A 23,054-nucleotide genomic window follows, 5' to 3' on the forward strand; every position below is an offset into this window, starting at 1 on the left:
GCTGAATTCCTGAGACCAGACGAAATCTAGGTCTCCTACTCCTCCACCATCTTGCCTGGCTTCCGTCTTCTGTGGGCTTTTCATAGATGGCTTTTGTGATATTGAAGTATGTTCCCTCTGTCCCTGCACTGTGGAGAGTTTTAATCAGGAAAGGATGCTGTATTTTGTCAAATGCTTTTTCTGCATCACTTGAGAGGATTATATGGTTCTTGTTCTTTTATTAATGTGGTGTATCACGTTGATTGATTTGCAAATGTTGAACCACCCTTGCAGCCCAGGAATAAATCCCACTTGGTCGTGGTGATTAATCCTTTTAATGTACTGTTGGATCCTATTAGCTAGTATCTTGGTGAGAATTTTGGCATCCATGGTTCATCAGAGATATTGGTTTGTAATTCTCCTTTTTGGTGGGGTTTTTGTCTGGTTTTGGGATCAAGGTAATGCTGGCCTCATAGAACAAGTTTGGAAAATTTCCTTCCCTTTCTATTTTTTGAAATAGCTTTCAGAAGAATAGGTATTAGTTCTTTAAATGTTTGGTAGAATTCCCCTGGGAAGCCATCCGGCCCTGGACTCTTGTTTGTTGGGATATTTTTTTATTACTTCTGCAATTTCCTTGCTGATTATGAGTCTGTTCAGGTTTTCTATTTCTTCCTGTTTCAGGTTTGGTAGGTTATAAGTTTCTAGGAATGCATCCATTTCTTCCAGATGATCTAATTTGTTGGCATGTAGTTGCTCATAATATGTTTTTAAAATTGTTTGTATTTCCTCGGTGTTGGTTGTGATCTCTCCTCTTTCATTCATGATTTTATTAATTTGGGTCCTTTCTCTTTCTTTTGGATAAGTCTGGCTAGGGTTTATCGATCTTATTAATTCTTTCAGAGAACCAGCTTCTAGGTTTGTTGGTATGTTCTACTGTTCTTTTGTTTTCTATGTCATTGATTTCTGCTCTAATCTTTATTATTTCTCTTCTCCTGCTTGGTTTAGGCTTTATTGATGTTCTTTCTTCAGGTCTTTTAGGTGTAAGGTTAGCTTGTGTATTTGAGACTTTTCTAATTTTTGAGAAAGGCTTGTATTGCTATGTACTTTCCTCTTAGGACCACCTTTGCTGCATCCCAAAGGTTTTGAACAGTTGTGTTTTCATTTTCATTTGTTTCCATGAATTTTAAAAGTCCTTCTTTAACTTCCTGGTTGACTCATTCATTCTTTAGTAGGATGCTCTTTTTTGCTTGAGTTCCTTCCAAATTTCCTCTTGTGATTGAGTTCAAGTTTCAAAGCATTGTGGTCTGAAGATAGGCAGGGAGTAATCTCAATTTTTTGGTACTGTTTGAGACTGATTTGTGACCCAGTATATGATCTATTCTACAGAATGTTCCATGTGCATTGGAGAAGAATGTGTATCCTGTTATTTACTATGGAATGCCTTGTATATTTGTCTATGAAGTCCATCTGATCCAGTGTGTCATTCAAAGCGCTTGTTTCCTTGTTGATCTTCTGCTTAGATGATCTCTCCATTGCTGTGAGTGGGGTGTTGAAGTCCCCTACTATAATTGTATTATTATCAATGTGTTTCTTTAATTTGGTTATTAATTGGTTTATTAATTAATTGGCTACTCCCAAGTTAGGAGCATAAATATCTACAATTGTTGGGTCTTCTTGTTGGATAGACCCTTTAAGTATGATATAGTGTCCTTCCTTATCTTTTTTACAGTCTTTGCTTTAAAATCTAATTTGTCTGATATAAGGATTGCTTTCCATGTAACTTAATATATTAAATAAGCCTAGTTATTCAAAAAGACTTCATTTAGGATTTGAATTTCCAGGACTTTTGTTTTTAAGAAAGCCTCAGAATATTTTAAAGCATATGGCTACATAAGATCATTGATTATTCTAAAACCTAATATTTAATTATCTGTTTAACCAAGGTTTCCATAAGAGATTTTACAGAAAGTTGTATAGTTGTTAGCAAATCTTAACTACTTTCAAATTGAGAAGATTTAGTTTTCTTAAGTAATGAAAGACCTGAAAAAAAATATAGAAAACTTGTTTATAATTTCTCATCAAGAGCAGATCAATAATCCAAGAAAGCCTTTTTTTTTAACAGAAAGAAAGCCAAATTTTTAATTTTATATCCGTGTAATTTTAAGGCTCAATTATTTCAATCTTATTCCTGAGTACACATAAAATCCTTTTGCAAAGATTTCCCCTCACAGACCTTCTACAACTTTCTTTTGCATTTAAATTTTGTGCTAATTTTTCCCTCTCTACCTAACCAGTCTCCTTTCAGGATAGCTTATTTCCTTTTCTGTCATCAAAAATGTACTCTCATTCCTTATAGTTTTCTTACATATCTCCTACATTCCTACATACAGAGTTACTTTCTTTATCATTTTCCAGACATCTCAATCATACTTACCAGAATTTTAATTCTTAGAAACCTTAGTCCCCTCTAAAAACTAACATGTAAGAAATTGTGAATTATTACACCAGAATTCTTTAGATTGGCAAATTTGTGAATATATTTCAAAATGTCTAGAAATGTCTTTTTTTAATAGTACAGTCTTTCAGTAAGGCACAAATCATGTTCACCAAGAAACCCAAATATCTTTAGTTTCTCTGCAACAAGAAGCCAAAAGCAGACAAGGCTATGTTCAGTAATTGATGCTTAAGTATTTTAGCCTATTTGGAAAAGACTTAGATATCCACTGAATTTAACCTAATTTATCGTTTAACATCGCAGAACTTCAAAGTTTTAGGTTAACAGTGATTTTTTAAAGCCATTGAAAGGTTTATCTATAAACGTTTTTATTTATTTAACTTACTTGTTCCTAACAAATTTTCATGAAAACTTAATGAGACAAAATCAACCATCAAGTCCCTTCTGCTGACAGGTTGCAACAATGATAAAATGAATTTAACTAATAAATTCGGGTAGAACAAAAGTTGGTTATCTGTATTATATTTGAAGTTGATAACACTAAAGAGAAGTTGATTTTAATCAAATCAACAATTTAAACACTATTAAATTAGCTTTAATATCAACTATGTTGTACCTGTATCCACTAAAAAAAATCAACCTGTTCCCCACTGGTCCATTTTATTTGGGGCTCCCGTGGGGAGGTCTGAAGAGAGTGGTTGAAGTCCAGGGGCGCCCTTGGGCTCCTTCATGTTGACTTGGGAGGTGCTTCAGTTTGACTTCATAAGGAGGGGGCCCGAAAGCTTGGGTGCCTTTTGCTCCTTGATAGTGAAGGTCAGGGCAACAGGATCCGATGGCGCTAGAGGCACCAAAAGTGATACATGAGCTGGCTGTGTGAGCAGCTCAGGTGGTGGTGCAGGAATAGGGGGAGGCAGAGGCAAAGGCAGCAGGGGTGCCCCCCTGGCAAGGTTGGAGGCAGATTTAGAATTATGGACTCACAATTTTTCAAATCTCCGTCTCCTGTCTGGTTGGCTTTCCGCGCCCCCTGGAAGAGGCAGGGGAGCAGGCAGTGGGTTGGGCCTCAGTTCTGGTGCTTGTGCATGGGGAGCGGGGATGGTTTTAGGACTTCTAGTGTCTGCCTGCCTGCCTCCTCCTCTTCCTCATTGTTCTGACCACTGGGAAGGGGACCCAGTGCCTTAAATTTTGTTCGTCTTCATCTCTTGGGGCCCTCAAGCAGTCCCTTACTGTGATGCATCTTTAGTATGGAGTAACATAGAAGTCTGAATGTAGGGAAGGTTATCTCAGATCATGGGAACTTGAAAAACACTTGGACTAGCTTTTATCCTCTTGAGTCTTAGAACGCCCAGTTTTTACAAGCACTTGCCTTTAAACCGATTAAATAGAGCTCTTTTACAAATTAATTTTAGCAATGCCATCTGGAGGTAGAGAAAATATCTCATGTTTATAACACGGATGGACACACACACACGGTCAGGATGCAAACAAAATTGAGTCTATGTTTCATTAATATTTGTGGAGAGGACGTTGAAGACCCAATTTCCAAATATCCCCCCTCTACTGACACAAATCTAATTGTAAGACAGCATTATAATTCATGGATCCATTAATTGGTGGTTGTCCATTTCCAGTTAGAACACGGCCGGTTTTGGGCAAAGATACCAAAAGCTGCAGCAACAAACAAACTAGAGGAAGCCCGAGTAGCTCTGTGATCGTAGGTTCCTCGCCAAAAGCCAGGGCCTTCACTGACTGAACCAAATGGCTTGCTAGTTTCTGGCTACTTAGTCTTGTAGCTGGCTTTCTCTAATTGTGTGCCCGAGAAATGAATTCGGACATGTCAGAAGAACCCATTTGGGCCATCTGAGACTCAGGCTATCCTGAAATTTTCCCATCTCAGTAGGCACTTGCAAGTCTAGGCTCCGATGTACTCTGCACACAGCCTCGCAGGGTTTCCTGTGGGTGGTTGTTGGTGTTCCAGGGGTTGTTCCATCCTTTGAAGCGCATGGGGGACCTGAAAACCTGAAAACTGATTCGGTTTCAGTTTTATTTTTAGAGTAAGGCTTGAATAAGATCCTAGGATGTAAATTTTGGTGGATCGAGAGGGTGCTGCTTGTGAGTGTCCCTGCCAAATGGCCGTGATAAAGTCTCTTATGTGTCTTGGTTTCTCCCAGTGGGGTCTCAGAGCACCGAGGGGGCTCGGAGCACTCGCAGGGATGATCAGTGCTTATGTGTGCGTCCCGGGAGGAGCCAGTTGTTAATTACCTCATGAGATGGGAAATTCCTCTGGGACCGCTACAGGGCTTGAGGAATAGTGGTCACACACTTCCGCTAGCCTTTCAGTCACCTGAGAGCCGTTTGGCCAGAAGGAGCGAGGGTCCCTTCTCTTTGGAGCTGAGCGATTCAGCCTCTCATAATTCTAGCCAGGAAATTTATTCAAGCCTTATATTAATAACTTCAACTAGTATAATGCCAAATTAAAACAACCGTCCCATCAACTGCCCCCTCTAGGTTATTCCCACTGGTGACCTTTAACGTCTTGAATACGAGTCAGGACTGTCAACTTAAACGGAGGAGGTCCCGATAGCAGGAGAACTCACCAGATGCACCTGTGAGGTGCTGAGAAGTCAGACGGGCCCAAAGCGCCCACGCTGGTATGGAGGGCTGAGTTTCTGAGGATCCCCCGGTGTTCTCAGGCAAGTTGCTCTGCTATCCTGTGGACTATACCAAGAACTGTCAACAAAAAATGAACAAACCTTGTAGAATTTCTTTGAAAAGCGATAGAGGAAGAGAATTTTGTTGTTGTTGTTGTTGTTGTTGTTGTTTTGGAGACCAAGTTGAGGACAGCTGCCTGGGATATACAGTCTCCACAAAGAAGATCTTTTATCTGTGGTTTGAAATGTTTCTTTTAGGTTATTTGTAAATGAAGCCGATGTACGGTGTGTGCTGGGGGCAGAAATAGAGCCCGTGCTTTGAAGTCATTCCGACCTCGTAAAAGTTAAAGTATACCTCTCCTGGGGGCCCAGGAGCAGGGCCCACAAGCATTAAAAGTTGAAAATTTCCTTTATCGCTATAATGGGTTACTTTCTATTGTATCTTTGATCCTTTGGCCTTTACCATAGGAGTCTCTGGAGCCTATGTAAATATTTTATTTTAGAAGGGAGCCAGGCTGTTTGGGTGTAGCAGCTTCTGACCTCCACTCTGAGGCTCTAGTTCCTATGAAAATATAATTCTCAGCGCCTTTGTGGTGCTACTTTTGTCTGCTTGGTTTATCTGGTGCCCCTGGGGCCCCCTTGCTGGTGGTACCTGAGAGGCAGAAAAGCTGAAGTCTCTGTTTTATTCTTAAGTTTTGTCTCATGTTCTTTCTCTGTGATGAGAGCTCATCCAGCCCTATCATATGACATTTTGTTGTCATGTCACTTTAGGCCTCTCTTGGCTGTGACAGTTTCTCAGACTTCCCTTGGTTTGGATGACCTTGACAATTGAGAGGATTACAGGTAAGATATTGGCGTAGACTATCCTTCAGTTGGGGTTTGTCTGATGTTTCCCTCATGATTAAACTGGTGTTGTGAGTTACGGCAGAAAACCACAGAATGCCATTTTTATCAAGTCAAATCAAGAGTACATAATATGAACGTTAAGTTATGATCGGTGAAGCAGGCCGTAATCTCCTGGTTGTAGTCGTGTTTCTTGGGTTTCTCCAAGCGTAAAATTATTCTTTTTACCCCTTTCCACACTCTGAGCTCTGGAAGTCATTAGGAACAGATCACTCTTAACTGATGGAGAGGTATGCATACTTTCCATGAGGGGAGAGTATATGTAAAAATTGTTTGGAATTCGTCAGCATGGAACATCTATTTATGCTCCTATCTATCTGTCTGTCTATCTATCTATCTATCATCTATCTCATCATGTTCTCCTGGATTTCTAAATAATATTTGGATGAGAAGCCAATATTTTCTTTCTTTCTTCTTCTTTTTTTCTTAAATTGTTCCAGTTTTGGCCTTTGGGAGCACTGTCAGTTGGCGCCCAGGTCCCTTTGGTTTACTCCCATTGTATGGGATTTGCTCTTTTAACAATTCCTGCTTTCAGGCTCATCTTGCACATTTCCATGTTGCATGTATTCCAGCCTCATCTTGCCTATGTCCACTTCTAATCCTAGAAGCGGCCAATTCTCCAAGGAACACTGTTTCCTTTTGTTAGGAGAAGGTATTAGAAACCAGTATCTGTGTACCAGGTGTCCACGTTGCTGTTTGGATGAAGTGGCTGCTAGGCCCTCTCAGCTGACAAAACAAAGAAATATATGTGTGCATATTAACTCATATGTATGTGCACACTTCTATACAAATGTCTATACGTAAGCATCCATCTCGATATTAACCCTAATATGAATACATGCTGATGCCTCCAACTCTAATTTGTTATTGCGTGGATCATTTTCGCCTCTGTCCCTCATTATCTGCAAACTCCCACTCTAGTAGGGAGAAATCTGGCCCCCATTATCCACCATCCATTCAATGAATTGTCCGGTTCCGGTACACATGCATAATGGTATCAGTTTTCTTACGCTGTACATCCATAGGCAACAAATTTCTCCACTAGAGTGCATTGCATGTGTAATTTTTTTCTTTTTAGCATTATAGACTTCCTTCATTTCCAAAGGTACTTAGGTCAGCCCCGTTTCCCTCCCTGTCTTAGTGTAGTTTTTCTATACGTGATTGTGGTGAGATTCCCTAATTACATTCTGCATTTCGTCCTGATATCCCCTGACATCCTTAATAATATGTGTCGATTGTGCATACATGAAGTCTCAGTTTTTGTGCAGTAAATTACTGTGGATAATGACAAACGCATAGTGTCAAGTAAGCACCATTACATTATCGCACGGCGCTAAAATAGCACCTGTCCTTTACCTATTCAAGGTATTTACCTATTTACCACTTCACTCTCTCTACTTTTGCCTTTTCCGCAATTTTTTTTTAGTAATTGGATCACACAGAGAATACACACACACACGTGTGTATGTGTGTGTATATATATGTGTGTGTGTGTATCTATATCTATATCTATATAGATTTGGATATATATATAGCCATTCCGGACTGGCTTCTTAAACTTAGCAATAGGAATTTAGGATTCATCCATATCTCTCCGTGGCTTGAAAGATCATTCCTTTCTTTTGTCAAATAGTATTCCATGGTATGGATGCACCAAGGTCATTTATTCATCCATCTGTTGATGCACATCTTGGTTGCTCCCTGTTTTGCAATTATGAATAAAGGTGCTATAGACATTGGTGTGTAGGACTGTGTGCGGACTGACGATGTTGGACTTTGCTGCCGCCCCGTGATCCTGGAAAACAATGAAGGTTAAGAGATCTCCCCCGTCTGTGTTCTAGGAAAGTGCTTACCGCGAGGAGTCTTCCTTCGCCATATGACTCAGGTGAGATTCACAGGCGCCCCCTTGTTTGCTGTGACAAAACCAGACACGGTACCTCCGAACTCCCATTCCTCAGCTCATAAATGATCGGCTGAACTACTTGCGTTTACTGAACACCTGGAGCAAAATACTTGTTAATCAGACTCTGCTTAAGGTTCTGTCCTTTCCCTGGGTTCCTGAACTTTGACCCCCCAGCAGTCGGAGCCAGCGCACAGCCCTTCTGAGAGTAGGCTGGCTTCAGGGTGAAGCATTCCTTGATTCGCTGCCTGTTCACACCACCCTTTCATTCCATTCCTCCACCCTGGGTTCTCTGTGTCCTCTCTATAAAGGAAAGAGCCTTTCGGCCTAACTCTTGGGATGCTTGCTGATCTTATGGTCAGAGTATTCTCTCTGTTATAAGAGTGCCTCTCCCCACCCCTTTTCCTTACCACCATCCCTTGAAGAGTGTTCTCCTTACTAATTCTGGATTTGTACTTTATTTGACTGGAGATAAGTTTCCATTTATATTTTCCAATTCTGAAAATATCTTGCCTTTTTTTATTAATTATGTCATCTGACACCAATTAAAGCAACAAATATGTGACTACTATATAAAATAAGACCCCAGGATTAACACTTTGTTGCATGCACAGTTATCTCGCAGAATATGTGTTTGGAGGGCCAGGGACAGGAGTTTATATTTGCTTTTGCTTTCCTTAAAAAAAGAACCCCACAGCAGTGCAAGTAGGGTCAGGAAGGGAAGGGAGGAAAGGATTCTTTAGGACAAAATGTCCAAGGCTCACTAATCACAATCAAATCAACGGATAGTGGGTTTAGGGGGGAAAAAAGATGAAGGGGATGCTGCTCAGGCCCATTTGTCATCAGTCGCAAAAAGACTTCCTTTGCAAAAGCCCCAAATGGTGACGTATGAAGGTCAGGCTAACTTACACAAGCGGTCATAACGTGTGTCCCTCAAGCTTTTGACCATGTTTGCCACTTCAATATACGTACAGGAGTTGGGCTCCTCTTCTCATTCCTGTCCTTTCAGATCTCCACCGTGTGGTCAAACTGTATGGGCTCTCCCTATCTTCTGCCACATTTGGCCTCCAACATTCGAACAGCGTTTTCACCACCTCCAGATGCTGCTTCTGCTTGCCTGGCTGGCCTTAGCTGTCGGCCTTTGCTTTACACGTTCTGGGGCTCTGTTTTTTTTATTTTATTTTTTTTACTTGGTAACATCTTTTTTTATTATGTTATGTTAATCACCATACACTACATCATGTAGTGTTCCATGATTCATTGTTTGCGTATAACACCCAGTGCTCCATGCAGAACGTGCCCTCTTTAATACCCATCACCAGGCTAACCCCTCCCCTCCAGAACCCTCAGTTTGTTTTTCAGAGTCCATCGTCTCTCACGGTTTGTCTCCCCCTCCGATTTCCCCCCCTTCATTCTTCCCCTCCTGCTATCTTCTTCTTCTTCTTCTTCCTTTTTTTTAAACATATAATGTATTATTTGTTTCAGAGGTATGGATCCGTGATTCAACAGTCTTGCACACTCTGGTTTTTTTAAGTTTCTAAAAATATTTATTTATTTATTTCAGAGAGAGAGAGCAGGAGCCAGCCAGCAGGGGGAGGGGCAGAGAGAGAGGGAACAGGGGAGAAGCAGACTCCCCATTGAGTGGTGCTCCTTTATATTTTAAATTAAAGATGGTATGTATTTGAGAGAGAGCAGAGAGAGAGAGAGAGAGAGAGAGAGAGGGAGAGAGAGAGAGGAAGAGCACAGGCAGGGAGGAGGGGCAGAGGGCAAGGGAGAAGCAGACTCCCCGCTGAGCAGGGAGCCTGATGCGGGGCTGGATCCCAGGATCCTGGGATCATGACCTGAGCTGAAATCAAGCGTCTGGAGCTTAACTAACTGAGCCACCCAGGCGCCCCTCTCAGGTTCTGTTTTTAGCTGCATAGAAGTTTATAATTGCTGTAACTTCCCTATGACTGACCTTTCTTCATTATAAAACATTTTCCTTTATTTGTGGTATTATTTTTTTGTTTAAAAGTCCTTTTTCCTGGGGCGCCTGGGTGGCTGAGTCCCTTAAGCTTCTGCCTTCGGCTCGGATCATGATCCCAGGGCTCTGGGATCGAGCCCCACATTGGGCTTGTCTGCTCAGCGGGGAGCCTGCTTCTCCCTCTCCCTCTGCCTGTGCTCCCCCTGCTTGTGCTCTCTCTCTCTCTCTTTCTCTGTCAAATAAATAGATAAAATCTATTAAAAGAAAAAAGTCTTTTTTCCTGGTATTAGCATAGCCACCATAGCTTTTTAGGATTGCTGCTTGCATGATATAGGTTTTTTCCATCCTTTTTCTTTTAACCTGTTTGTACCATCAAATCTAAACTGTCTCTTGTAGATAGCATATGGCTGGATCTCTCTTTTTTTTAATCCAATCTGACAATCTCTGAGGCTTGCTTGGATTGTTTAGTCCACTCACATCTGATGTTATTATTGATGTGGACGAACGTCTGCATTTTGCCTTTGGTTTCCTGTATGTCTCAAGACCTTTTTGTTTCTTTATTCCTGCTTTAATATTGCTGCTTAATTCCTGTTTCTTTATTCCTGCTTGGTTTTTCCTTAAGCAAATATTTTCTAGTGTTATTTCCTTATTTTTAAAGTTATTTATCAGTGCTCTCTTTAGGCCATACCATAGCGTTTTAACTTATCAGAATCTACTCCAGGTTTATATTAATTCCTGGGATATATTGAAATGTTACTTTTATGAAGCTCTATTCCCTCCTTCACCTTTTCGTGATATTATTGTTGCACATATTTAATACATGCTTGTTACAAACCCAACCATTTATTGTTATAGTAATTTATATAGGCAATGTATGAATGTATGTCTACTAAAAGAAGTTGAGAACAGAGAGCAAGTACATATTTACAGTTATTAAACCCTGTGTAGTTCTGTTCATTTCTTCCTGTGGGTTTGAACTACCATCTCATGTCATTTCTTTACAAATACAGCTCTGCTCCCACTGACCTCCTTTGTGCTGTTATTGTCAAATGTATCACATTTCTGATATTAGATGCCCAGCCAGCCGATTATATACATATTGACTTATAAAACCGCTTTTTTATATTTTTTTAATTAAAATATTTTTTAAGGATTTTATTTATTTATTTGCGAGAGAGAGAGAGAGAGAGAGAGCACGCATGATTGGCGAGAGGGAGAAGCAGTCTCCCTGCTGAGCAGGGAGCCCTACACAGGGCTGGATCCCAGGAGTCCAGGATCATGACCTGGGCTGAACACAGACACTTAACCCGCTGAGCCACCCCGGCGCCCCTAAAACCGCTTTTTAAAACAGAGAGGGAAACATGTGCATTTATACTTTGTTTAAAAAGTACATAATTACCTTTAACAGTGTTTTTTGTTTTTTTAAAATGGGTATTTAAATTTACATCTAGGTTTGCTTCCTTTTGGCCTGAAGAAATTCTTTTCCTATTCCTTACAAATAGGTCTCCAGCAGTTGAATTCTCTCAGCTTTTGTTTATCTGGGAGTTGTTATTTTGCTGTTGTTTTTGACAGGTAGTTTTGCAGGATAGAAGACTTTTAGTTGACTTTTTTTTTTTCTCTCCCGTTCAGCACTTTGAATATATCACCCCCCTGTTTCTGGACTCCATTTTAATTTTTTTTCCTAATAAGACATCTGCTGTTAATCTTAATGGGTTTACCGTGTAAGTGATCATTTCCCTTGCTGCTCTCAAGGTTTTCTCTTTGACTTTGGCCCTCAGCATTGTTACTATGATGTGTCAGGGCATGGATCTCTTCATATGTATAGTACGTGGAATTCTCTGACCTTCCTGCCTGTGTAGATTAACATTTTTAGAAAATTTTCGTCATTATTTCTTTTTTTTTGTTTTTTGGCCTGATGAACTGGAACCCCACTCTGCCTGTAGGATAATTACATTTGCACAGAGCTTTACGGATGTCGAAGCACTTCCGTATGCATGACTTGATCCTCACAAATACCCTCTTAGCTTATTTTTTAGTTATCACTTATTTTTTATTTTTTATTTTATTATGTTATGTTAATCACCATACATTACACCATTAGTTTTTGATATAGTGTTCCATGATTCATTGTTTGCCTATAACACCCAGTGCTCCATGCAGTACGTGCCCTCTTTAATACCCATCACTGGGCTAACCCATCCCCCCACCCCCTCCCCTCTAGAACCCTCAGTTTTTTCTCAGAGTCCATAGTCTCTCATGGTTCATCTCCCCTTCCGATTCCCTCCCCTTCATTATTCCCTTCCTACTATCTTCTTTTTTTTTTTAATGTATAATGTATTATTTGTTTCAGAGGTACTAGGTCTGTGATTCATTTTTTTCTACTCCTTTTTTTGGCCTCTTTTGGTAATCTTATTACTTGTAGGTTGCTGCCTTTAAAGGTATCTCACATTTTTGGGCACTCTGTTCCTTTTACTTCATTCTTTTTTCCTCTCTGTTCTTAGCATTGTGTAATCTCTGTTTTCCATTTTGTGTTTTCTTCTGCCAACTCCCATCTATAATTGAGCCCCTGTAGTAAACCTTTCGTTTGGTCAATGTCATTTTTAACTCCAAATTATCCACTGGGTTCTTTTTATAACTTGTATCTCTTTAATGGCTGGTCTCTGTTTCATGAGAAATGTCATGGTAGCTTCTTTTACTTCTTGAAGCATGATTTCCTTTAATTCTCAGAACATATTAATATTGGCAGATTTGAAGACTTTTTTCTATTAAATCCAGCATACCTGCCCTTTCGCAGGCAGTTTCTATTGCTTGTCTTAGTTTCTGTAAATGAGTCACACGTTCCTGCTTCTCTGAGTAGCCCCATTTTTTTTTTTTAATTGGGCAGTTAGGTAGTATATTGTAGCACTCTGGATTCAGGTCGAGTTTCCACCCCCCCCCCCCCACTTCCCAGGGGTTTGACTTTGTTGTTATTTGCTTATTTAATTGTCTAGTGATGTGGCTATTTTAGTTAAGTCTGTTTACCCCAAAGTATGAAGCCTTCGTTGTTACTCCCCAGTCAGTGCAGACTTGGGTGTACACACAGTCACTCGCAATGACGGGAGTTTTCGCAGGGCTCTCTTTGTCTCCTCCTCTGATCTCTCTGCTAAGCTGTCTACCTCATTTGTTGTGACACTCACCTGTTAGGCTCCACTAATTGCCAATTTATTTTTTAATTGTTTTCAACAATGCCCTGGTGGCATAAATTGTGCCACACTCTGATCTGATTCACTTCAGGTGGGAATATCCTTTAGCTGCCTCTGAGTTGTTTTCTTTTAAGATTTTATTTATTTGAGAGGGAGAGAGAGAATGAGAGATAGAGAGCACGAGAGGGAAGAGGGTCAGAGGGAGAAGCAGACTCCCTGCTGAGCAGGGAGCCCGATATGGGACTTGATCCTGGGATTCCAGGGTCATGTCATAACCTGAGCCGAAGGCAGTCGCTTAACCAACTGAGCCACCCAGGCGCCTCCGAGAGGCCTCTTCTTAGCTGCCTCTATCCCTGGTTGTCTCTGGTGAAATAGTTGGCCTATGGTTTTGTTCCTTGTTCTTCATTTGGAGGAGCCGTTATTTTCAAGAACTCTCTTAGGCTTCAATTTTCCCACACTCTGTTTCAAATAAACAGAGAGCTTGGGGGGAGAGCTTAGGAGCTCTCTTTCTTCTGGGCTGCTTCTCCTCCTTGGGAAAGATTTTTGAGCCACTCTTCTGGCCTCTGGGTGAGGCAGTAGCGGGTGGGGGGGGGTCTTCTAGGCTTACTGCTTATATTTGGAACCTCTGTCCTGTGGTCAGACTGGGGCAAGGGCAACCAGGACTGCAGTATTCTCAGCCTGCTGTGGCTGGTGTAACCTCTCAATCGTCTGAGTGGGGACTGATTGGAGAAAGAAAGCCCCTGACCTCTCGGCCTCACTCATTAAGAATTTAACCTCTTCAGTTTGGAATGGGAGGATGGCAAATACTGGTGGCCTGCCCTTACTGGTGAGCTATGGGTAACTAATAGTTGGGAGCTGAGGGGAGAGGGAGCCCCGCCTTCCTGGCGATACCTATCTGGAGGGGTCTAACATCAAACTGAGCTGGAGAGGTAGGAGGGCGGGAACAGATCATGGTTCGAATGCCAGGCTCTCACTGTTTTTACCTAGGTTAGTAGATTTTGGTTTTTTGAGGAAGTGTTTCCTTATTTGCCGTATGTTCTTAGGACAATTTGCAGAGACATTTAATAGTTGTTTTTAAGATAGTTCTTACCTTTCGCTTGTTTCTCTGGCGAGTGTGTCTGTGAAGTTTCTTAAGCTGTCATCTTCTAGGTGGAACTCTGTTTCCTATTACCTTTGATCATGGTTTCTTTTATCATACAGATAGTCCAGCCTGAATAGTTTTACATGTTCCACATTTTGTATTGTTTGAAGAAGGCCTTTCCTACCCAGTATTATAAAAACAACCTGAATTTTCCTTCTAACGCCCTTAAGGTTTTCTTTTTCATGGTAAGCACATTTAATCAATTGGGATGTTTTTGTCTGTGCGTGAATGTTTTGTTACAAGATAGATAGATAGATAGATAGATAGATAGATTTGTTTTTTCTTTTAGAGAGGGAGGGTGGGGTGGGGTGGGGTGGGGCAGGGAGAGAGAATCTTAAGCAGGCTCCACACCCAGCGTGGAACCCGACATGGGGCTTGATCTCACAACCCTGTTATCATGACCTGAGCTGAAATCTAGAGTTGGACGCTTAACCAACTGATAGAAATATAAAGAACGTTTATATTTTTCCCAATGGATAGCCACAGATGTCTCAATTGCAGCCTGTCTCCATGGACTTGAAATGGCAGCCTTATTATGAATTAAATTCTCATATACGCATGGAAGATTCGGTTACATTGACCTATTGGTCTATTTCTGCATCAGTATCCCCCTGTTTTAATGACTGTGCCATCCATTTTCTAAATTGAGACTTACTCTTGTCAGGTTTTGGCATCAGGGTTATGCTAAACTAGGAAAATAATTTAGGTGGCCTTCACATTTTTTAGTGCAATGAGACAATTTATATAATGTGGTAATTATCTGTATAATAATCAGCTGTACTATAGTTAGCTGGTAATATCTAGTATAGTTTCTTTTTAGGAGTCTTTGTTTTCTTTACTAATTTCAGTCTATTGATTACTGCTGTATTCGGGTTTCTTTTCCTTAGGCCAATTGCAATAATTATGTTACTAGAATTTACTGGTATCAATTTGTACAAACGTTCTTAAAATTTTTTAAGGAACTGCAAAATCTCCCTTCTAATTCCTGATAGTGGTTCAGTTATATCTCTGCTCTTATTTTTCATCACGTTTGCCAGACGTGTTTCTATTTGGTTGTCTTTTCAAGGAACCAGATACTGGTTGAATAGATTGCTATTTTATTTTTATTAATTTCTGCTTTATGTGTCTTAATGCCCTCTGTAGTTATTTTGTTGGTATCCGTCGAGCTTCCTAATTGGAATGTTTTCACGTATATTCAGTCTTTCTTTGGAGTGAATGTGTTTCAGGCTGCAAAGTTTACTCTGAGTCGTCTTGGTATTAACTTGCACAGGATTTGTTGGTTGTGTTTTACTATGGTTTATGTACTTTTATATTTAAAAAAATTTGAGTATAATCGAGACACAGATATTACATTAGTTTCAGGTGTACAACATAGCGACTCAACAAGTTTAAACCTCATGTTGTGCTCGCCACACGTGTAGCTCCCACCTGTCACCATACAACGCTATTGCGATATCATTGACGAGATTCCCAATGCTGTATCTTTTATTCCCGTGACTTATGCATTCCATAACTGGAAGCCTGTGGTGTATTTTTAGTGTGTAACTGCTGCTTTGGATTTCTCCTGACCTGAGAATTTTCTTGGAAAGGCATTTGCATCTGTTCAGGTAGATAGCCCTTCTTCTTGCAATTAAATCTATCTTTTGTTGTTGGTTTTTTATTGTACTGTAATGTATGGAATGCCTGCTTTTTGACATCCATTAAGATTTATGGTCTGATACATATTTAGTTTGTATTTTCTTCTCTATTTGAATAAGAAGCATATTAATTTTCTTATTCAAATTTCCTGCATTTGAATTTTGTTTCTGCCTGACCTGTCACTTTCTGAGACCTCTGTTAAAGGTTCCACTGGGAGAGTGGATCGAATTCATCTCTCAGCTGACTAAATTTTATGTGCAGATGCATGTCGATTGATTGATTTTTTTTTTTTTAATCTGACAGTTGGAAGTATTTGGCTTCGGGAAATGGGAGAAATGTATTCAGTGGTAGCGTGAGAGAGGTAATTTTCCAAATTCCTTTTATGATTCTACTTCTGACAGCTTGTATTGAATGTAATACGATACACATATACCTATGAAAACATACTAGCAGATTGCTACCCCTGATAAGTAGGGCTGGGGGATGACCTTTGCTTCCTTTTATATAAAAGCACTCTATTTGAATTCTTTTAAAACAATGCATGTTTATAAGAATAACATAATAATATATATGATAATAATGTAATATAATGTAATAATAAAAATAATATTTAAAAAGTAATGGAAAAGAGAAGCAATTCCTGAATGATGTGAGGAACTCCACAGATGATTTGCCAGAGGGAAAAAAATATCAAACTTGCGAACATTATAAAACAATCATTTAAAGTCTCTAGCAACTGTTCAAAGAGTATATAGCAAGTGGAGAAACATTAGTTCATGCAAATGTACTAAATCTCGGTAAGAACCATGAGAGACTGTGGCATTTGAGCCACACATTGTCTCTTCACCTCCTCCCCCTGGCTCAGTATGATGGAAGCTCTACTCTGGGTAGCTACAGCTCAGAAGGTGGAGCTCCTTCTCCTGCCCACCCCCTCCCGTGCCCCGCCCCCCAACTCCAGAGCTACCGCTTCTCTGAGGGAGAGGCCGGCTGCCAGAATTTCTTCTCCTCATTCTCAGCGCTACGTTTCAGAAATTCTATTCCAGGCAAGCGCGGGTGAGAGATCTGCTGCCCCCTTACCCCACCTGGCCCGATTCATAGGACAAAGATAGACTCCAGGTGTGACAGGCTGAGACTACGGGGCCCTAATCACCCTTGCCCCAGCTCGCTTATAAGACAATTGCCACACCAGGAAAGTAAAGCTGACAAGATCGAGAGCTACTAGACTGGCCCAGAGTGTTGTTTGTACAGCAGGGGTATCACTCTGAGGGAAGAGAGCCACCGTCCCCACTACTAGTTCTGGAGCAGCAGGCAGGGCTGCCCAAGGGGAAAGGCAGGCTGTAACTCCAGAGACCTCCGTAGCTCTCTCTAAGGGAGACTGTCCTGAAGGGAACTGAGTTTATTTGGAAAAGCATGGGAAAGTGCAGGCCTAAGGGTACTGTTGATAAGAATGGAGATCTTGGTAGTGAGCTTTTTAAGAGGGGGCTGGTAGCTCTGAATGTAACAAGCCAAACGGTAGGGCATTTGGAATTTTGACAGAGCGAAGGAGGGAAAGAGATACCTAAGAAGAGTCTTCCTAGAGTTGGAGCAGGCATCAAAGAGTGACCTGAAAGATTACCCCTGCAAAGGGTCCCAAAGTTAAGAGGAACTGACTGTGGATCCGTTCATTGCCCAGGGAGGGCATTGTCAATAAAAGGAAAGCAATCAGCTGGAAATTAATGGAGGCTAAGAGCTGGAATTGAGACCAGTCGAGGCAGTCTATCCAGAAGCTTAATGAAACTATCAGGAAAAGAGACTGTGAAAAGCCTCCTGGCCCAAACCACAGTTACCCATGAGGGAGAAGGGGAGTCAGGGAGACTGTGTGCCTGCCCAAGGTCGTGCCCTTTCAGTGGTGACATCGGAAGCTGCACGTTGCAGGGAAATAGACTTCACTAATCTGGTCCAGCCACATCACTACACAAATAAATGGGCAAAACAGCAGGTCCAGAGCAACTACTATATTGTAGCAACACCAGAGCTGCTACAATATAGTACCCAAATCCCCCAGTTTTCAACAAAAATTGTAAGACCCAGAAAGAAATAGGGAAGTGTGACCTATGCACTGGGCAAAAGACAAATCAGGCAACAAAAACTGCTTGTGGGAGGACCCAGAAATGGATCTAGCAGAAAGGGACCTCAAAGCACGTATAACAAATTTGGCCCAATAACTAAGGGAAACTATGCTGAAAGGAATAAAGGAAGGCGTGATGACAATGTCGCCAAATAGAGACTATCCAGAAAGATAAATGATAAAATGAAACCAAATGGGGGAACTTCTGGATTTGAAAAGGATAATGACTGAAATGAAAAAGTCGCCAGAGGGCCTCAAGAGTAAATTTGTTTTGGCAGAAGTAAGAAAGTGAACTTGAAGAGAGATTGGTAGAGATCAGGCAATCCTAAAATCAGAGAAAAACAAGTATAAAGAAAAATTAATAGAGCCTTAGGGAAATGCGCATTCAACATTACATGTCCATCAAACATATGAACATACATGCAATGGGGTATACTAGAAGAGAGTAGACCAATAAAGGAGCATAAAAAATATTCAAAGAACGCGTGGCTGAAAATTGCCTAAATTTGGTGAAAACTAACATGGGCATCTAAGAAGGTAAATGTATTCAATAAGGGATTCATACCCAGATTATGTACCACATCAGAGTAACGTTTTTGAAAACCAAACACAAACTCTTGAAAGCAGCAAGACAAAAATTGCAGGTCCTACACAGGACCTGCAATAAGATTAGCCGATTAGCAGAATATTCCTCATCAGAAATAGTGGAGGGCAGAAGGCGTTGTGCTGATATATTCAAAGTGCTGAAAGGAAAAACCAATCTTGAACCAAGAAACATACATATATATTTTATATATACACAAATATATATATTTATAAAGAGAGAGAGAGCGAGGGCTACTTTTTGCGAATGAAGCTTAAGTATATTCCAGATAAATAAAAATTGAGAGAATTTGTTGCTAGCCGAGCCACCTTACAAAAAATGCTAAAGGAAGTCCTTCAGGTGGAAAGCAAGTGACGCTAGAGAGTAACTTGAATTTGCGTGACGAGAAGTGTCGGTAAAGGTAATGGCGTAGGCAATAATAAATGATAGTATAAATTAAATATATCTTCCTGCTCTGTAAAGACTTTTAAAAAGAATTGCATGAAAGAATCTATATAAAATTTTATTTGTAGGCTAATAGCATACAGATATGTAATTGACAATAAAAACACGAAGGAGGCGGGTGAGAGCAAAGCTATATGGGAGTAAGATAATAACACCAGATGTTAACCTGAATCCAGAGGAGCGAGCAAAGAGAACCAGAAATGGAAAATAAAACAAACTCTATAAACATAGACTCACGCTCCTTCTCTCAGCTTTTAAAAAGTACATTTATTTAAGTTTATTGAAATATATTTGACATATAACATGATGTAAGTTTACGGTGGACAACATGTGGATTTTATACATTTATATCTAGCCATATGATTGCCATTGTAGTGTTAGTTAATACCTGTAGTGTTAGTTAATACCTGTTGGCTATCATGTCACATAATCTTTTTTTAAAAAATCTTTTTTTTTAAAGTCATAAAATTATATAAGTAATGATTATACATGGGCAGAAAGGCACTCCCAGTGACTGGTCCCTCTGGCTCAGTAGAGTGAGTAGGCACAAACACCCAGCTCTCAGTTTTTCCCTGTTAAGGGCCGGACTGTGTATCTAACATCCTAACTTTCCCGGCTGTACCCTTAAGGTCAAGTCTTCCAGTTAGCCTGCATTAGGCATCTGAAGAGACAAAACTCTGTTAGAACTAATAAATTCAGCAAAGTTTGTAGGATACAGAAATCAATATGCAAAAATCAGTTATGTTTCTATACACTAACAATGAAGTATGAGAGCAAGAATTTAAGAAAACAGTCCCATTTACAATATCACCAAATTATATACAATTATATCCTTCGGAATAAATGTAACCAAGGAGGTGAAAGAGCTGTATGCTGAAAAATATGAAACATTGATGAAAAACTTGAAGAAGACACAAATAAATGGAAAGATGTCTTTGTTTTGCGTGGCCCTGGTGAACTTGTGAATGCCGATAAAGATTCCCAGCCCCCACTCTTGACCTATGAAATAGGATTTCTGCTGATGGGCCCAGAAAAGTGTTTTTAGAAGCTCCACATGAGTCCTAACGCAGCTTGTCCAAGGGCTTGCATTTGAGAACCACTGGACTTTTTTCTCATTTTTGCCAGTCTGTGTGTTGTCTCTGGCTTAGATTATAGCACTTGTAACACTCGATTATATCTGTTTACTACGTTGTATTTCCAGTATTATTCTGACAAGCTTCTTGCCTGGAGACATAGTAGGAACCTAAACGTTCTCACATGGTGTCTGCCTTTCCTTTGGTCTTTCTCGTTGAATATTTTCTCTTCTTCCTATCTTGTTTCTGCTTACCCACTGGGTGGGACTAATCTGGCAGTACTTTGTTCCCAGCCTAACCAACTATATATTTTCTTTCTCCTTACAGGATTTCCCATTTCTAACCCTCAGCTGATCTGCCTGCAAGGAAGAGGGGAAATGCCATGGGTTCCAGATTTAAGGGAAATTCAGGATGAAGAAGACCAAAGCACTTGACCGAGTGAGTGAACAAATTATGAAACAGGACATTTTCCAGGGTAGTTTTTGGTGTGGATCCCTTTTTATTAACCCTGGTGCTTATCTGGGGGACTCCTTTTGGTTTTGTTGTTGTGGTGGTGGTGGTGGTGGTGGTTTTACAAAAGCTGAAGTATTTCTTCAGTTTTGGAAATATTGCTTATATCATAAATGTCTCATCTTCATTTTTTCTCTCCTGTTCTTCTGAACCATCTTAAAATTTCTTGCCTTTATGTTTCTCATTTTATTTTCTTCCTCAGCTGTATGTTGTGAGACCCTTCGGTTCAACATCATGAGCCTCAGCTACTTCCTGACTGCTATCCATTCCATCTATTGAGGTTTCTTTTTCTGCAGAGAGAGAGAGAGAGAAAAAAAAAAGGGAGGCTGGATGACTTAATGGGAGGAGAAAGAGATGAACAAAGGTTATGTGGAGAAGAGCAACTGATGTGTCAAATGCTATCGCCCAGGTTTGGAATGTCAAGGAAAGGCAGAGGAAGGTGGCAGGTGCTGTGTCAAGAAATGGTTTAAAGCTTCAGGGAATATGGTATATCGACTGGGTCTTAGCAATGAGTCGGATTTCCGCAGATGAAGGTGGGAGAGGAAGAGCATGACACATGACAGCAACTGCATAAGCTGTGGCCCTGTGACCAAGCAGTGAGGCATGGGGGCATGAGGTGGCGGAGCCAGGGGGGGATATCTACAGTGTTGACTAGATCTATGACTGGGAGAAGCATTCCGGGCCAAGTCCTAGATCAGGCTAAGTAGGAATGGGGAGGCTGACGCTTCAAAGATGCTGCCAAACTGAAGGGATTTCTGGGAACGTATTACCGAAAATCTCCATTCATCTTACATTCCCTTTCTTTTTCTAGGCCTTTTTGTGTTTGGGCTTACTTCCTTGTGAGGTGGGACATGCCAGCACACTCTGGGATGGAAGTGAGTATTATGTCAATATGACAAACAGCTCAGTGTTCTTTTAATTAAGAGACTTTGTTTTTTAGAATAGTTTTAAATTTACAGAAATATTGAGCAGATAGCATAGAGGATTCTCATAGCCCCCATCACAGTTCCCCCTGTTATTAAGATCTTGCGTTAGTGTGATACATTTGTTATAATTAATAAACCAGTACTAACACATAATTATTAACGAAGTCCGTAGTTTACATTGACATTCAGTCTTTGTGTTGTACATTCAGTGGGTTTTGAAAATGCAAAAAGTCATGTAGCCACCATTGCAGTATCAAACAGAATAGTTTCATCATCCTAAAATTCCTCTGTGCTTCACTTATTCACCCTCCGCTTCCAACTCCCGCTACATTGGACCACTGCTAGCCACTGCTAGTTTTGCCTTTTCCAGAATAGCATATAGGTGGAATCAGGCAGTTGTAGCCTTTTCAGACTGGCTTCCTTTCCTTACCAAAATGCATTAATGCTTCCTTCGTGTCTTTTCATGTCTTGATAGCTCATGACTTTTTATCCCTGAATAATATTCCATTGCATGGAATAGCACACTTCGTTTATCCACTCATCTAGAGAAGGGCATCTTAATCGCTGACCAGTTTTGACAGAAAGCTGCACATTTGTGTGTAGGTTTTTGTGTTGACATAGGTTTTCTTTTTTTTTTTAACTGCTTTGTTGAGGTTATGACTGACATACAGAAAGCTGTGCTACTTAATGCATACAACTTGATGTGTTTGGAGGTAAGTATACACCTCTGAAACCATTATTACAGTCAGTGCCATAAAATCATCCATCACCTTCAAAAATTTCCTCTTGCCCCTGGAACCCAGGTTTGACTCCAAAGGTTGAATTCTTTTTCTTTTTTCTTTTTAAATTTTTATTTAAATTCTAGTTAGTGAACATACACTGTAATATGGTTTCAGGAGTGGAATTCAGTGATTCATCACTTACATACAACACCCAGTGCTCATCACAACAAGTGCCCTCCTTAATCCCCATCACCTATTTCACCCATCCCCCTCCCACCTCCGTTCACCAACCCGCAGTTCTTTTCTCAATCCTTAGGAGTCTCTTATGGCTTGTCCCCACCCGTCCACCTCCTGTTTCCCCCATCCCATATGTTCCTCTGTTTTGTTTCTTAAATTCCACATGTGAGTGAAATCACATGGTATTTGTCTTTCTGTGACTGCCTTATTTTGCTGAGCATAATACACTCTAGCTCCATCCACATCGCTGCAAATGGCAAGATTTTATTGACACAAGTTTTCAATCAGTTTGGCATATACCTAGGAATGTGATTTCTGTATCGTATGATAAAACTGTGTTTAAATTTGTAAGGAAATGCCAAAATGACTTCCAAAGTGGCTGTGCCATTTTGCACGTCTTCCCGCAATGAATGAGGGTTCCTGTTGCTCCGCACCCCTATCAGCATTTTGTACATCAGGTTTGTTTTTGTGTTTTGTTTTGTTTTTTTATTTTAGTCACTCTAGTAGATGTATAGGGGTATGTCATTGTTTTAAATTTCAGTCCCCTTACGACATAGATGATGTTGCCTATTCATATGCTTGTTTGCCTTTTCTGTATCTTCTTTGGTGACGTATATTTTCA

General features: G+C 40.4%; 2 long non-coding RNA genes across 3 annotated transcripts in view; both read left to right on the forward strand.

Annotated features, from left to right (window-relative positions):
- The first annotated feature begins 1,440 nt into the window (after positions 1–1,440).
- On the forward strand, positions 1,441–20,993 carry LOC114203656 (uncharacterized). 2 transcript variants are annotated; one of them, XR_015769519.1, is made up of 3 exons: positions 1,441–1,516; positions 20,365–20,475; positions 20,750–20,993. It is a non-coding gene; the product is annotated as an uncharacterized LOC114203656 (long non-coding RNA). The 2 variants fall into 2 exon arrangements; XR_003608022.2 differs by lacking the exon at positions 1,441–1,516 and adding an exon at positions 16,117–16,170.
- A 21-nt stretch (positions 20,994–21,014) lies between these two features.
- Positions 21,015–23,054, forward strand: part of LOC148163106 (uncharacterized) — a 43,397-nt gene continuing 41,357 nt past the window's right edge. Inside the window, exon 1 of the long non-coding RNA XR_015769520.1 lies at positions 21,015–21,422. This is a non-coding gene — a long non-coding RNA (uncharacterized LOC148163106). The remainder of the gene's footprint in view (positions 21,423–23,054) is intronic.

Source organism: Eumetopias jubatus, unplaced genomic scaffold (assembly GCF_037043125.1).
Source record: "Eumetopias jubatus isolate StellerSeaLion01/CBP00866 unplaced genomic scaffold, mEumJub1_p1.0 scaffold_11, whole genome shotgun sequence".
In the NCBI taxonomy this organism is placed as follows: domain Eukaryota; kingdom Metazoa; phylum Chordata; class Mammalia; order Carnivora; family Otariidae; genus Eumetopias; species Eumetopias jubatus.